This window comes from Schistocerca serialis, chromosome 9 (assembly GCF_023864345.2).
Source record: "Schistocerca serialis cubense isolate TAMUIC-IGC-003099 chromosome 9, iqSchSeri2.2, whole genome shotgun sequence".
NCBI classification, from domain to species: Eukaryota; Metazoa; Arthropoda; class Insecta; order Orthoptera; family Acrididae; genus Schistocerca; species Schistocerca serialis.
In genome coordinates, this window is record NC_064646.1 from 424,971,319 (window position 1) to 424,989,136 (window position 17,818).

The window sequence follows — 17,818 nt, forward strand, 5'->3', positions numbered from 1 at the left end:
TAGGTATTTGGTGTACCACTGTCATTTCCCTGCTTTCTTGTTCCAGTCGGGAATGTTTCGCAGTTAAGAACGACTGCTGCTAAGCTTCCTTGTCAATTCGATTCTCTCTCATTTTTACATTCGCGGTCTTTTCGCGAGATATGCTTATGAGGAAGCAAAATATTGGTTGACTCAGCTGAAGAGAAACTGAAATAAACCTGAAGTTTGCCACATCTCTCTGCTGTAATCTCATCAAAATGTTTTAAATCAGTTGAATAATTTCACACACACAAGGCTAAAAATCTGAAAACAATTTTTAAATAGAAAAACTTTTTAATATAAAACGGTTTTAAAATGGACTAAGAAATATTAAATAATCTCTCCTAGCCCCATACAGATTCCTAACGTCAAACAGATAGCCCTGAAAATTTGTGTTTGTGAATTTTTAATAGCTATGATACTACCTGTAAAACTGGAAACGATGGGGGCGAGTATGTAGCTGATGAGTTAATTTTCTGTACAAAATATTTACCTTTCACACAAATAAATAGCTGAACATTCAACTAATATTGCATTTGTGGACATCATTACACATTGCCTATAAAACGGAATGCAAGCTGTCGCTGAAACGAGGCGAGATATCTTTCTTCTTCATATATTATTAAGTGAACCATTGCACTCATCTTTGCATCCCCAATCATGGCTGCAATACGTCCGGATTTCCACGGATTGGTGCTAATTATCGGGGCATCCATAGGTGTGCTGGAAGGATTTTTATATAACTGTCCGGGATAAACGTGAACCTGAGGAAATTCGATTGATTGGAAATAGAGTGTAATAAACATTAGTTAAAATCATTTAAGGAAGACAGAACCATAGATGGTTTCTTCGTTTCAGTCCATTGGAAACACAGCGGTAAGCACGCTTAGACCCTCTCCTATACGCTTATAGAGCAGCAATAGCAAATTTCAATGAGGACGTCCTAGGTCGGACATGGAACTGGAATATCGCTTAGATCACATTTGTGCTCCAGACGGCGCACGCATTTGAGGTGACCATCAGTCCCTCGGTTTCCCCTTCTTTCGCGACAGTCACGATATTCCTATCTCTGTCCCAAATTTATTCGAAAGCAATTCGGGACACCTATTTGTCATGGATTCAAAAATTATGAAATGATTTATCCCGAATTGTAGGTTCATTTCACCTGTATAGTATGGTGTTACTGAAAGGGTATTTTCCTAAATAAGAACTGTATGAAGCAGTGACAAAATACAGTTTGTAGTAGAAACTGCGAAAGCAATGTTAATAACTAGAGTCAATTATTATGAAACTTGAGTTGATTGTTTTCATAACTCTATTGAAGAATACAGACCTGCCGAAGAAAATTTACAACACTGATGATTACTGTATTCGCACTCCTTCATCTTAGAAGATACAAATAAAATGTAAATTAATATAATTTTTTGTAACAAATTAAAAGTTTGCATTTAATAGGTTCAATTAAGAATTTCGTGCAATATCAAAATTTTTATGTGTCCCGAATTTGATTCTAGAAAATATGGTCACCTTAACACACTGAACCTTGTTAAGCGGCTAATAGAACCTTAGGTGTGTACAAGGGTTGAATGAAAAGTAATGCCTCCACCTTCGTTAATTAGGTTCGAATGGGAATATTTTAATAAATCAAACACAGAAATAATCCTTAGAATGGGATCTGTAATTACCAATATTCACTTTTCCACATAATCACCAGCTAATTGGACACATTTGTACCAACGATGAACAAGTTTTCTGAAGCCGTCACAGAAGAAGTCGACACTCTGTTTCCGCAACCACAGTCTCACAGTTCTCTCAACGACTTCATCAGAAGCATAATGATATCCTTTCAAATCGTCGCCGGCCGGTGTGGCCAAGCGATTCTAGGCGCTACAGTCTGAAACCGCGCTACCGCTACCGTCGTAGGTTCGAATCCTGCCTCGGGCATGGATGTGTGTGATGTTCTTAGGTTAGTTAGGTTAAGTAGTTCTAAGTTCTAGGGGACTGATGACCTCAGAAGTTAAGTCCCATAGTTCTCAGAGCCATTTGAACCATTTTTTGCAGATCGTCTTTCATTGTCGGCAACAGATGGAAGTAACGCAAAAGGAGTTCCTGGCAAATTTCAAGTCTGTTCTCTTTCATTTCAGGAGTCAGCATCTGGGGTACCCATCGTGCACAGATCTTCCGATAGCCAAGCAAAGTAATATGGTAATTTTAATTTTAATAATTAACAGCTTCAGTTGCACTGTTTACCTAGAATTTACCTACGTTTCAGTCGGGATAGCCCAACCTTCTTGAGAGTAACAGTAACTACCTTTTGCCCATAGTGGACATCGTCAAACTAAAACTACAAATCCATAAATCATCGTTCGACTATAAAACTTATCTGGAACTGCCTCGGCCCCACTTCGCGACCGCGATGCAGCAGCCACTAGTGATCCCGACTGAAACCTAGGTAAATTCTAGGTAAACGGTGCAACTGAGGCTGTTAATCATTAAAATTAAAATTAATATTTACACAGTTGCTGACAGGGCCGCGAAATGTTGAAGATATTTAATAATGTGACCCTTACGCTCTTGTGAAATGTGCTTGCAAATTTCTCTCTGAGCGATACGACCATCGTCCTGAATCAATCTGTCAACATTTTTGCTTGTGAAACTCGGTGGTATCTGTCACAGGACGTCCAACTCTTTGTTTGTCACGCAGGTCAGATGTTTCCTCCTAAACATCTTTAAACACACTCGCCCAACGACGTACAGTACTCACATCAACACATTCACCATAAACTGCTTTCATTCCCTGACGAATCTCCTTTAGGGTGACACCTTCTGCAGTCAAGAATTCAGTGACCGCACGTTGCTTAAATCGCATTGACCGACATTATGCGCAGGATTCCATACTTTACACTGTAACAACACACCCGCCAACTGGCGCTGTAGAGAAGAGGCTACGGAACAAGCCAGTAGCTGCCACATACCAATGCAGCCAACTGTTGAAGAGTTACGAAGGTGGGGGCATTACTTTTCAGTCAACCCTCGAATGAACATTACGCCGCAAACCACGGCTTCCTACCTATCCCCATGTCTGAAATACATGTGATCAAAGTTGTAAAGACCATTTTGGAACACCTTGTATTGTCCATCCTTCTTTATTGAGACAATGACAAGCCGCCGATAATGAGAAGCCGCCGATAACGAGAATGGGCGATCGCATACACAGCAACGCCGACCCCGTCGCCAGACAACTGATTGTCTTAAATGTCATTTGCCTTCCACTCATTGAGCTGTATGAAATTGATTTTAGTTACTTTCATATTCCTTACTGCAAATTAGTGCTGCATCTGAACATGAACGTCTCTATAATGCACTTTCACTAATCCTTGTCACTCTTATGCGTAATTTATATCTGTTGGTCGGATGGAGGCGTGCTCGCGCTGGCGTTGGCGGCACTGAAACTCGTGCGAGAAAACATTTCCCCCATCATGTTCCCGCTCCCCGAGCAACATCGTGGCCATCGACCAACTTATCGTCTATAGACTGTTGTGCCCGGGAAAATAATCCTATTTGACCCAGATTTCCAGTGGTTTCGGAAGTTTTTGTCTTGTGACGGAAATTTAAGTGATGGCAGGCTTACCCCAGCGATGTTCAGGTTCACTAGTTGCGCGTTAATGGCACCTGGAATAATTTAATCCACAGCAATACATGTATCAGTTTTAAATGATGAAAAGAAAAATTACTTCCTTGAGTACATAATTTAATGAACATGTATAATCTTCTTATTTTAACTTTGACATGCCCCTGAGATATGTCTTCACTTAGGACCACCCTCAGTCAGTATAATGTAGTACTGCTTTAGTTCAACTGATTAATTTATTGCAGTTTAGTTTCACTCAGAAAGATGAATAGATAGCTCGGTCATCTGAAACACTAAAGAGCGCTTTCAGTTAAAAGAATGAACATATGGTTCAACCGACGGAAAAACTACTGCTTGTTTTCACTTGAAAAGAAAGAATGAATTATTCAGTCAATACGCAAAGCTATAATTGTGTCGAATCTGTTTATTCGGTTGCTGGCACTGAGTGCTTTCACTCGAAAAAAGTTAATGAATAATAATCCAACTGACCGGTGAAAGTAAAACGGTCTGACAGTTGTTTTCATTCGGCTGCTCCCACAGACTGGTTTCATCCAAAAGAGTGAATGAGTAGTCCTACCAGCTGAACGACTGTTTTCACTCAGTCGCTCCTACAGATTGGTTTCACTCAGAACAATGCACGAGTAGTCCAACCGACTGAATCAATTGTTTTCATTCCGTTGCTAGCACAGACTAGTCTCACTCAAAAGTATGAATGAATAATTTAACCGATACATATAGCAACAACCGAATGAGTCGATCGTTTCCCAACAACCGAGTGAATCGATTGTTTTCATTCGGTTGTTCCAATAACTACAAGATTTGCCGTTCCGCACTGCCACCTAATTAACAAAATACGAGAGTCCAGAATATCAGGCTGGATTGAAGAGTTCCTAGGAAATATAATACAGCATATCGTCTTCAACAGAGATAAATCTTTGGGCGTACCCCAAGGGAGTGTTACTGGACCATCACTTGTCACTATACGCAGTCATTTAGGTTATAAGTGCAGATATTGTTATTGGTGATCGAAGACAGTATACTGAACAACATTACAACAGTGTTTACTTAATTTGCAGAGTAATAATTGTTAACTATTGAGAGTAGTATGTTTTTTAGTTGGTTAGTATCTCCAAGTACATATGGGAAGAGCAAGCCATTGAAGCAGGTCAGGTGTGAAGTGTGGACACGTGGATGCAAAACGGTTACTCTATACTGGCGGGCATAGTCCACTTAATGGTGCAGTTCAACCACGCAGAAAACATCACATAGTAAGTTATGTGACGTGTTTGCGGGAAGATCGTTAGAGGCGGAGAAAAAACAAATAACTCACAGTAGTGGGTACATGTTAAGGTACTAATGATCACAGCATCTGCTTACCCACTGTAAACAGGCTGTACCAGAAATGTTATGACAAACTTCTAGAAGCTGTAGAGGACGTCTTGATGAACAAATCAGGGATAGAAATCCGTTTCCGGAAAAGTCGTCCAACGAAGCTACCCACCGTCAAAGTTACAGGCGTCGTTGTCTGCCCCTAGGCCTCCCTTCAGCAGCAAACGAGACTTTGTACGCTGACAGACTATAGGCGGAACGTCTCGCAATGTTGTTATCGATTAATCGCGACTGATTGCCACGATCACCAGCGGCGAAGATGGAGCTCGCTGCTGTGTAGAAAGGGTTTGTCTCCTATGAATGCGATGCTCTGTTGCCTTGGTGGATGACACTTTCTGACACGAGTTTCCATCCGCACTTCTTCTAGAACTCTCTAAAAACTCCGATATTTTTCAGTACACAGGAGAAAAATATACAGCCGATAGGAAACGTCATCCAGGAAGGCAACAGAGTATCACATTCATAGAAGATAAAGCCTATCTAAGCAACAACTAGCTTCGTCTTCTCTACTGGGGTTCGTGGCCATCAGTCGCGATCATTGAATAACAAACGACATTGCGAGACGTTCCGCCTGCGGTCCTTCAGCTTACAAAGTCACGTTTGCTGCAGAAGGGGCGGTCTAGTGGCAGACGCTGGTACCTGTAACGCTCTGTAGCGTCACTGGATGACGTTTCTGGACACCCTTACAACCCTTCGAACTGTGCGGCAACATTTCTGGGAAACCCTGTATAAATGACTTTGTGGGGAACGTCAGAAGTTCACGTTTGGTGCATAGAGTAACAGTTGACCCTCAACATAAGCAGATGTGACGTACTGCGATTACGTAACGGAAAGACCCATTATTGTATTATCACATGCTTGCAGAACAATCACTGGAGGCAGTCGCATCGATAATATATTTAGAAGTATGCCTACGTTGGTATTTAAAGTGGAAAGACCACACAAAAGTAAAAGCAAGGTGGATGCCGAACTCAGATTCATTGGAACAACCCTCAGTTAATGTACCAGGCGATCAAAAAGTTAGTATAAATTTGAAAGCTGAATAAATCACGGAATAATGTAGATAGAGAAGAACAAATTGACACACATGCTTGGAATGACATGGGGTTTTATTAGAACCAAAAAAATACAAAAGTTCAAAAAATGTCCGACAGATGGCGCTTCATCTGATCAGAATAGCAATAATTACCATAACATAGTAAGACAAAGCAAAGATGATGCTCTTTACAGGATATGCTCAATATGTCCACCATCATTCCTCAACAATAGCTGTAGTCAAGGAATAATGTTGTTAACAGCACTGTAAAGCATGTCCGGAGTTATGGTGAGGCATTGGCGTCGCATGTTGTCTTTCAGCATCCCTAGAGATGTCGGTCGGTCACGATACACTTGCGACGAGGTAACCCCAAAGCCAACAATCGCACGGACTGAGGTCTGGGGACCTGGGAGGCCAAGCATGACGAAAGTGGCGGCTGAGCACACGATCATCACCAAACGACGAGCGCAAGAGATCTTTCACGCGTCTAGTAATATGGGGTGGAGTGCCATCCTGCATAAACATCGTACGTTCCAGCAGGTGCTTATCAGCCAGGCTGGTGATGATGCGATTCTGTAACATATCGGCGTACCTCTCACCCGTCACGGTAGCAGTTACAAAACCAGAATCACGCATTTCCTCCACGAAAAAAGGCCCGATAACGGTAGATGTGGTAAATCCAACCCATACTGTGACTTTCTCGTCGTGCAATGGAGTTTCCACGAAAGTTCTAGGATTTTCGGTAGCCCAAATTCTGCTGTTGTGGGCGTTGACAGGCCCTCGGAGCGTGAAATGAGCTTCATCGGTCCACAACACGTTACTCAACCAATAATCATCTTCCGCCATCTTTTGAAACGCCCACACCGCAAATTCCCTCCGCTTCACTAAATCGCCAGGTAACCATGATGCCGATGGATAGTAGTGTGTGGAATGCCGGTGCGACGTGCGACTGCACGAGCGCTAACTTCCCCGTGCATAGACGAAGAACCAGCTACAGTCTCCATTTCTTCCTGAACTGTCTCAGCAGCATTACGCCTTGTGCTCGGTCGGCCACTTTGGGGTCTGTCGTCGAAACAACCCGTGGCTTCGAACTTCGAAATCATTCTCGCCTCAGCTGCATTTGTCAACGGACCTTTACCCGTTCAAATCCCCTTCCTATGGCGATAGGATCGTAACGCTGAACTAGCACATTCCCCATTCTGATAATACAGCTTCACTAAAAGCGCCTCTTCAGGTAACGTCAACATGCTGCGACTGCTGGCGCACCTGATTCTCTCTCTCATTACAGCTCCTTTTATACACGATTGTCATGCGCAGTCACTGACGTTTTGCTGTCCAGCGCCATCTGTCGGACATTTTGTAAACTTTGTTTTTTTTTTGTTCTAATAGAACCCCATGTCACTCCAAGCACGTGTGTCAATTTTTACCTCTCTATCTACATTATTCCGTGGTTTACTAAGTTTTCAAATTTATACCGACTTTTTGATCACCCGGTATTGACCCGCAAAGGAGGTAGCCCACAAAACAGTAGATAAGCAAGTACTTTGTACCACCAGCGCTCAGAAACGGTGCGAATGGTAGGCAATGAATTATTTCGTTTGATAGTTGGGGCATTGTTCTATCGTGGATCGAACCGTCCAGTCAAGTCTGCACTTGGGTGCTGAAGTTCGATAAAGTAAAGCACCTTATACAAATTAGGAAAATCGATTAACAACACCGTTCGCTAGTTCAAGAAATATATAGGAGCGTAAAAGGCGAGGAGGTTTAGTTTTGTTAACTGTAAAAATACATAGGTCGCTTGGCTGACCTTAGCGTCAAGAAACCGTCGGGCACCCCGGCAAAGTTTCCAATGAGAGGCCACAGCTTCCGTTAACTTCCTACAAGGCAGAGAAAAATTCCTCACTTTGTACGATCCTATAATTGAATAGACCAATAAGCGTAAAGACATGTAAGCTTGAATGTTTCCGTATTTAGAAATTGAAACAGTATCATTAAAGGAAAAAGTGGGTCTAAACTTTTAGGTACGAATTCAAGTGGGATTTATAGGTTTGTGTCACGCGAATATGTTTGGTGGTTAGATGTGGCATTATAGTGGAAAGGTAGCAACAGACGATTTGGCTATAACCTGAACACTGCGTGTCGGTGTGGAATCTGTACCAGATAGGATTGATGTGATAAATAGGGATGATCCGGAGAAGAGCAGTGTGTTGCCTTACAGGTTGATATAGTAAGCAGAAATGATTCACAAAGATGCTCAGCTGTCTCTCTGCAAGAAAGTTGCTCTGCATCAGGGTGTGGTTTACTGTTAAAAGTTTCGAGGGCTTGCGCTCCTAGAAAAGTCTCTTAAAATATTACATCCTCCTATGTGTATCCCACGAAAAGACCGCGAAGGTAAAATTATAGAGATTCGATCCCACATTAAGGATTACGAGCAATCGTTCTTCCCGCGAACGATTCGTGACTGGAACAAGAAAGGGGATAGTGACAATGGTTTATAAAGTACTCTCCGCTACACACCGTAAAGTGGCGTGCAGAGTATAAATGTAGATATAAAATTGCTGGTTGGAGAGTTATGCAAAGGAATGAACCAGAGAGGAAAACGCGACTCTTAAGGATTCTTCGGGGTTCCGTTCAATGCGTGCATCGCGGATCGGCCGTCAGATAAAGTTTTATAAATCTCACAATATTTCTTGGAGGCATCGGCTCAATGTAGTCGATTTCTTGTGGCTGTGGAATGCTGTATAATGGCCAGACACGTACAGGGCAAGACCGATTAGCACCACTGTTATAACCTGAGGTTCAAATTGGTTCAAATGGCTCTGAGCGCTATGGGGCTTGACATTTGAGGTCATCAGTCCCCTAGAACTTAGAACTACTTAAACCTAAGGACATCACACACATTCATGCCCGAGGCAGGATTCGAACCTGTGACTGTATCAGTCGCGCGGTTCCAGACTGAAGCGCCTAGAACCGCTCGTACCCTGAGGTGGTAGAAGTCGTGGGACAGTGATATGTACAGTCGTGGACCAAACGAGCGAGACCCCTCGCCTTTTCGTTATGCTGATCCGCACGGCTTTAAAGTCTACTACACAGCATAACAGGCAAGGCGACGAAGTGCTACCAACATACTATGCACAGGCGTGAAATTGAAAAACTATCCGAACTTTGTTAGACTGTTTTCAATCATGTGTAAGACTATATAAATGCTGATTAGTGTGTTAAACACAATACGTAAATACAAGATATAAATAAAAGAAGAAACGCTAATTAGTATGAACTGTATTAAAAGAAATGAATTTCAGCTTATCGAGATAACATAACTGTTTTAGTAAGACAAAGTACCCCATATCGTTACGAATTTGCATAATATTACGCACATTCTGCCGCGAAACGGTCTGTGTCAACGTTCAGACTAGTCATATTGGATTACCGTTGCTGGCCTACCATGAAAGTGTGTAAATTTAGCAATGAGTGAAGATTCATAACGTAATTCAGTTAAAAATCATTCAGTGCCACACTTAAGTCAATTCAAATATTGACAGAAGCGGAAAAAATAGTAACAAGTACGAAATTCTACAAGAGTTTCATACTGACATCTACAGGGCGCCGGTACAGAATAAAGGTAGCAAAAAACGTATTGGGGCGCGCGAGAATTTCTTAAAATGCTTTACTGATAGTCTATCTGCCTCCATAGAGTTTAGAACCGAAAACAAACCAGACCTCCCTTGCAGTAGCAAACACCTTCAACTACGCTAGCAGACAACCCAGGCAAACAGCTCTCTATTATTACCCCAGACCCGCATAAGCCGGCAATTTCGCAATGAAACTGGCAAAATGATCTGCAGTTTCTTTCGCATAGAGCTTTCTGGACTCAAAAAACATGAATCGTCGACCTTTATGTCACCGCTTATGTGACAATCATTCGGCATGTTTATCGAAATAAAAAAATTCTGTTGTTACCCAGTAAATTTAATAGGATAATTCTGCACCACCCCAGGAAATAAACGGCGGCATAGCTGCCAAACGTATTCAACAATGTTTCGAATTCTCTATTAGACTCACCACTGCCAGAAAACGTTCACTAGCGGAAGTGTTTCTTAAGCTAGCTATCAATGGGAATGCTCGCACTTCCAAAACGCGATGGCATTAAAACTGGGATCAGAATTATCAGGTGTATAGGCAAATGGATTTTATTTGCATTGCTGTAAACGTGATTTGGATCTAAAGCGTGGCTATGATTAATGTGCTGATGTATCCACTGCAACTAGAACACTTCGAATAAAGAGTAGGGGCAATTATTTATGCGGCCCTGATCTTCAGTAACTATCGTAGCATTTTCGTTGCTAGGATTTCGTCACCTAAATCGGTAAAAATGGAAACCTACTAGACTCACTTTCTTCACCGTCTATATGTATACCCAACCCTTAAAACCCTTTTACCTTGAGTACGGGTAGACATAATATGCGGATATGTATCGCACTTTCTGCAGTATACGGTCCCTTGGTTGTGTAAAACAGTGAGTTTTATGTCAACGCAATTTAAAGATACGGCGGTTTATGTAAAGAAAATTTACGGGAAAGGTCAAAAAATGGCTCTAAGAACTATGCGACCACCTGCTTAGGTCATCAGTCCCCTAGACCTAGAACTACTTAAACCTACCTAACCTAACACACATCCATGATCGGCGAAGGATTCGAACTGACGGCGCAAGCAACAGCGTTGTCCACGATATGACGCCGTTGAACTAAAATATATAAAAATATACTAAAATATATTTGATGTTACGGAAGAGGAAAGACGCCTAATTTATTTCCCACCGTCTTTATTTATCATGTTAGATTCGCCATCTGATCATACGTACTATCCATAACCACACTTCAGCGCTAAGTCATAGTCACAGATATGCGAATACAACACATTGGCTTATACTTGGGGTATTTCGTTTCCCACGAAGTGGTGGCAGACGACGCTGTGCCGTCTTTGAAGCGCGAGCTTCGCCATTGCTAGGTATCTCAGCACATCAGCTGAGCGAACGTGATCTTTCTGCTGCTAGTCTAATGGACAATGGCAACACCCTAGAATATGTTTGACAACTATGTGACCATCGATTTACGTTCTTGAGTGGTTCGTAATTATGTTAGTAAATCCACCCGATATTTTTATGACCTTCAAATTACATTTGCTACATGATTCGCGCTGAAGACGTAGGAAATGTATGTTATTTGGTCCAGGAAGCATGTTCCAACAGAAATTCCTGCCTACATTGACATTTATGTTGCGAATTAGTCGTCTCATCCATCACATGGACAACGAGGATGTTCTGTTTTGCTACAGTTGTTTCATAGCTTAGTGTTATTGTTTTCGTTTCTAATCTCGATGGAGGTAAATAGACTATAAGTAAAGCCATTTTAAGAAATTTTCGCGTCCCCAATACGTTTTTTGCTACCTATATTCTGTACCGGTGCCCTGTGGATGTCAATATGAAACTCTTGTAGAATTTCATACTTGTTCTGTCAATAATTTAATTGACTTAAGTGTGGCCCTGAATGATTTTAACTGAATTTCTTTATGAATCTTCACGCATTGCTAAATTTTCACACTTTCATGGTAGGTCAGCAACGATAATCCAGTATGACTGGTCTGAATGTTGACACAGACCGCTACGCGGCCGAATGCGCTAATATTTTGCTAATTCGTGACGATCTGGGGAACTTTGTCTTACTAAAACAGTTATGTTATCAAGATAAGCTGAAATTCATTTTTATTGGTTCAGTTCATACTAATTAGCGTTTCTTCTTTCCTTTATATCTTATATTTACGTGTTGTGTTTGAGACACTAATCAGCATTAATATAGTCTTACACATGACTGAAAACAGTCTGACAAAGTTCGGATGGTGTTTCAATTTCACGCCTGTGCAAAGTATGTTGGTAGCACTTCGTCGCTTTGCCTATTATGCTGTGCAGCAGACTTTAAAGCATAACGAAAAGGCGAGGGGTCTCGCTCGTTTTGTCCACGACTGCACGTATACATATGGCGGTTGTATCGCGTGCGTAAGTTATACAAGGGCAGTGCATTGGCCGAGCTGTCATTTGTAGTCAGGTGAGTCATCTGAAAAGATTTCCGACGCCATTAGTGTCGCACTGCAGGAACTAACATACTTTGAATGCGGAATGGTAGTTCGAGCTAGACGCACGGGGCATTCGGAAGCCGTCAGGGAATTAAATATTCCGATATCCGCAGTTTCCAGAGTGTGTCGAGAATACCAGATTTCAGGAATTACCTCTCACCACAGACAATGCAATGGCCGATGGCCTTCACTCAACGACCGAGAGCACAGTATTTGCGCAGAGTTGCCTGTGCTAACAGACATGCAACTCTGCTTGAAGTAACTGCAGAAATCAATGTGGGACATATGGCGAATATATCCGTTTGGATAGTGCGGCGAAATCTGGTGTTAATAAACTGTGGTCGCAGACGACCGACGCGAGTGTCTCTGCTAACAGCACGACATCGTTTGCATCGTCTTTGAAAATGAAATGCGTGTGAATGGTTAAGGGACCGAACTGCTGAGGTCATCGGTCCCTAGACTTACACACTACTTAAACTAACTTTGCGAACACACACACCGATGCCCGAGGGAGGACTCGAACCTCTGGCGGGAAGGGCCAGAGCTATGGCTCTGAGCACTATGGGACTCAACTTCTGAGGTCATCAGTCCCCTATAGCTTAGAACTAGTTAAACCTAACTAAACTAAGGACATCACACCCATCCATGCCAGAGGCAGAATTCGAACCAGCGACCGTAGTGGTGTCGCGGTTCCAGACTGCAGCGCCCAGAACCGCACGGCCGCTTCGGCCGGCTGGAGGTAAGAGCTGATGATGGGTTTCGGGTGTGACGCAGACCCCGCGAAGCCATGGACGCAAGTGGTCAACATGACACTGTGCAAGTTGGCATTGTTTCCGTATCGGTGTAGGTTGCGTTTACATGGAATGTACTGGGTGCTCTAGACCAACCACACCTATCGTTGACTGGATAGAGTTATGTTCAGGTACTTGGAGACCGCCTGCAGCCATTCATGGATTTCATGTTCCCAAACAACGATGGGATTTTTATGGAAGACAATGCTCCATGCGCCAGCCCACAGTTGTTCGCGGTTGGTTTGAAAAACATTCTGGACAATTCGAGCAAATGACTTGACCATCCAGGTCGCCAGAGGTGAGTCCCATCGAACATTTATGAGAAACAAAAGAGGAGTCAGTTCGTGAACCGACGACAATTCCGCAAATATGGACACCTGTAGATGTAGCATGGCTTAATATTTGTGCACGGGACCAAAAGAGATGCACAATGAGATCCCTTTTCAACTTCCTTCAAACTCTGATAACGCTGTCTCCCAAGAACACGCGGCTTTTCCATATCTTTCACAATGATCGCTCGACGTATCACGCTGTTCATGCCCCTTATATACCCTACGAGACCTGATAACAATACCATAATGGTGCGATGCTAATGTACTCTGGTGCCCCCTTTACTTCTCGCACAGAATTGCGACTCTAATCATTTACATAGTCATGTACGCAGCCGAAGTAATTAGCATACCGAGATGTTGGCACTTCAAGGCTCGGAGGGCACTTGCAATCTCTCAAAGCTGTAAGATCGAAACTGTCTGTTGCAATAGCGCTAGGAACCAGGTCCGCCCCTTTTGTGGGCAAAGTGATGATCAAAGATCTATTTTTGATACTTTGATCAATACTGCTTCAATCTGTTAAAGTTGAAAGTCCTTATATTTGCGATATGTTTCGCAATGGGATTCCAAGGTTTCCTGGACTGAGAGCAAAGCAAATCGTGGGGCCATGATATTCGATGATGACTCAAAGCACCATTGTATGCCAGAAATTAGCACTCTGGATGAGCCTGAAAATAATAAAATTTACAACTCAACAGGATGGAGGGCCTCCAGGGCCTTTGTATGTCCAGAGTTAGCACAGCAGATGAGCTTGAAGTCAGAAAAGCAGCGCATGGACATCACAGACTCGTATTGATATTGCTTAAACCGAACCAGATGAATACTTCCAAACGTGACTTTTTTGTAAAGTTTCTTACCGTGGGGAAAAAATGTGTTAACACAACAGCAACGAAACGGCTAAGAAAATTCCTGCATGGTAATCAAATGTCTGGATAGGGTACAGAGAACATTGAATTAAAGTCCCACTGTGCAACATGTTGCTGCTGTCTCTGATGTGAGGCACATTTGCACCTGATGGCAGGTCGCTCAACACTGATTCTGAGCATTAGAAATGGCTGTCAGTGGGAGTTATTTTTGGTTGACATATGGGTCAGCTGCATTCAGCCTCCAGTATACCATCCGTGCAACGTGTGGCATAGTCCGTAAGTAAACTGAATTGCGAACAGGCCAGTGCTCACTCTGTCTATCCAGCCACTTTACAATGAACAGCTATAGACTGTTCCACCCATCCCATTTCGATCAGGGGCGACGCAGTTTACAGAAGCCCTTGGAGAGTATTTATTTCCCAATAAAACGGTTACACTATAAGGAATATGGAAATCAGTAATTCACCAGTAAACCCATGAGTCTATAAAGTATCGAACTTCCATGCATAAAACAACTTCAAACTTCTGAATACTTTGCAAATGACGTAATATTTTTAAAATATTTCATGTTAAATAAGTAGGCGAGAAAAATTTAGAATAGTTTAAAGTTAGTTGGAAGTTGATAAGTGATCTCATTATGAAACGTTCGAATACAATAATCCATCACACACCTTGAAGGAATCTGTTTAAGCAGTTTGTAATATTGACAGTAGGGAGAGAGATAGAGATAGATATATATATATATATATATATATATATATAGAGAGAGAGAGAGAGAGAGAGAGAGACCTGGATCTCTCTGCATTGTTCGCCCTGACAACTCCATCCCTCCATGACATAACACATGTGTCACGATAGGAGAAGAACTGCTGCCAACACATCAGCAAATGATGACTGCTGTGTTAATTCCGATGGACTCTGTGTCAAGAATGTGTCTCTCCTACAACACATCAAAGACACATCGGCTTAATTCGCACTAGAAAACAAACATTTGGGATGTAATTTATAATGGACCAAATGCTAACATAAAATTTAATCTACTCCATGATAAATTCATATAATTATTTGAAAATAACTCTCTGCATAAGATAATCAGAAAGGACACTAAACAGCCAGGTAAAAAACCATGGATCACTGGAGGAATTAAAGTATCTTGTGAAAAGCAAAGGGAAACTATCTTCTCATAAGTTGCACACAACAAAAATACTCTAAATTACTATGAAAGGTTATCAAAAAATCAAAGAACATGTACATAATGTCAGAAATCAATACTTCCGACAACAGACTTAAGGCAATATGGAATGTAGTAAAGTGAGGGACAGAACTACCAGCCACAGAACAACACAACAGCACTATTGAACTGAATGGAAGGGCTATAGACGATGAGTCACGGGTAGCAAATGCATTCAATAATCATTTCCTAAATATGGTAGAAAAAGGAACAAACAGTTGAAGAGCAAAATCATAGCAGTATGTTGAAAGTGTAGCTTTCCTATACGGTAATCCAATCATATTTCTGAACTTACGAAAATTATACATTTTCTCAAAAGCTCATCTGGTGTTGATGCTGCTTCCAATAGAGTATTAAAAATTTGTTCCCATGTAATAAGCCCAGTCTTATCTGATATATGTAATACATCACTAACTCAAGGCATTTTTCCAGTGAGACTGAAATACGCCATTGTTAAATCCCTCTATAAGAAAGGTGATGAGAGAGATATCAATAGTTACCGACCTGTCTCATTGCCGACACATTCCAAAATTTTTGAGAAGGTGATGTAATCTAGAATAGTAATCTCACCATAGCAACAGTAGTATCCTTAGCAAATCGCAATATGGATTTCAGAAGGGTTGCTGAGAGTGACATTTACATGTTCACTAACCAGGTTTTACAACAATTAAATAATAAAATAACAATGATTGATTTTTTCTTCGACCTCTCTAAACGTTTGACTGTGTGAATCACAATATTCTCCTAGACAAATTAACATTATATGGGATTGATGGTATAGCCAATTAATGGATAGTGTCATATCTAAGCAAAAGAATGCAGAAAGTTGTACTCAGTAATTCAAGCAATATAGATGAGGGAGAAATCACATATGGGTTTCCCCAAGGTTCAATCTTAGGTCCACTGCTGTTCCTTATACTGGGTGGAGAAAAATTGTGTCACGGAATTTTAACCCTGGATAGCTGATGCCGGTAGGAACTAAAATTACTAATTTTGTGTAGTTCGACAACGCACCATTTTTAAACTATAGAAACATTACGCTACACGCTCCTATTGGCCATTGGATTGCCCCATTGCCATTCGTCGGTACAGGACAGTGCTTTGGCTGTCTGTTCATACATATAAACGTCCTTTGCCCCATCACTGCCCCAACGTGATACACACACGTGTCGAATATGCCTTGCTGTTTGTCTCCCCCTAACCTCAGAGGCATTCACACATAAGCTTCACTTTGGAGCACGTGAAAGTCGTCTGCGATTTAGTTATACAGTAAGCATGGCGGCATAGTATTCATTTGAAGAACAACGAGATATGGTGAATAAAAATCTCTCGGTGTACATGCCGCGTCAATTCAGGATAAAACTCCAAGCTTTCGACTACTACCTCCATGGTCATCGTCAGGGCTAAAACTTACTGTCGTGGTCGAAAGCTTGGAGTTTTATCCTGAACTGACGCGGCATGTACACCGAGAGATTTTTATTCAAGAAATACGTCGTGAAAGACTTCGTAGCCAACGAGATATGGTTTTCGTTTATCGACTAGCTAATGGTAATGCGCACGAAGTTCGATGGATGTATGAGAAATGGTACCCATCAAGATTCCACCCACACCTACAAACGTTTACACCAATTCGCTAGCAACTTGACAAAACAGGCTCGTTAGTGGGATATCATGGTGATGCTGGAAGACCTCGAACACGACACGATGTTGCTTACGAAGAGACTCTTCTCAAGCGCTTCGAGGAAGCACCTACAACGAGCACTCGAGCAGTTGGACATAACATGGGGGTCGCTCATCGGTTAGTCCGGGAGGTTTTGAGGGGTGATGGCCAGCATCCATTTAGTTTCCACCCTGCCCAAGACCGAAATTCTGTGGCAGACTATGAACACAGTATAGGGTTTTGACGGGGTTTGTGAGACATCCTGCACGAGATCCCGTCTTCCTCGCCATTTTGTTGTTTACTGACGAGTGCACCTTCCATCGGGATGGTCTTTACAATACTTGAAACGTTCATTACTGGGCAAGAGCAAATCCTCACGTCTCGTACGTCCACAGACACCAGGTACGGTTTTCGCTCAATGTTTGGGCAGGCACTGTGAGTGACCATCTGATTGGGCCAGTCCGTCTACCTATTCGAGTTACCGGAGCAAAATACCTTCACTTTTTGCAAGAAGCTCTATCTGACCTCCTGCAAGACGTTCCGCTGGACATACGGCTACACATGTGGTTGCAGCATGATCGGGTGCCCGCACAAAACAGTCGCACAGTGTGCGGATATTTAAATGAACTCTTCGACGGCCAGATAATTGGGAGAGGTGCTCGAAGGACATGGTCCCCGTGATCACCAGACCTCACGCCTCTCAACTTTCTTCTGTGAGGATTCTTCAAGGTTCTAGTT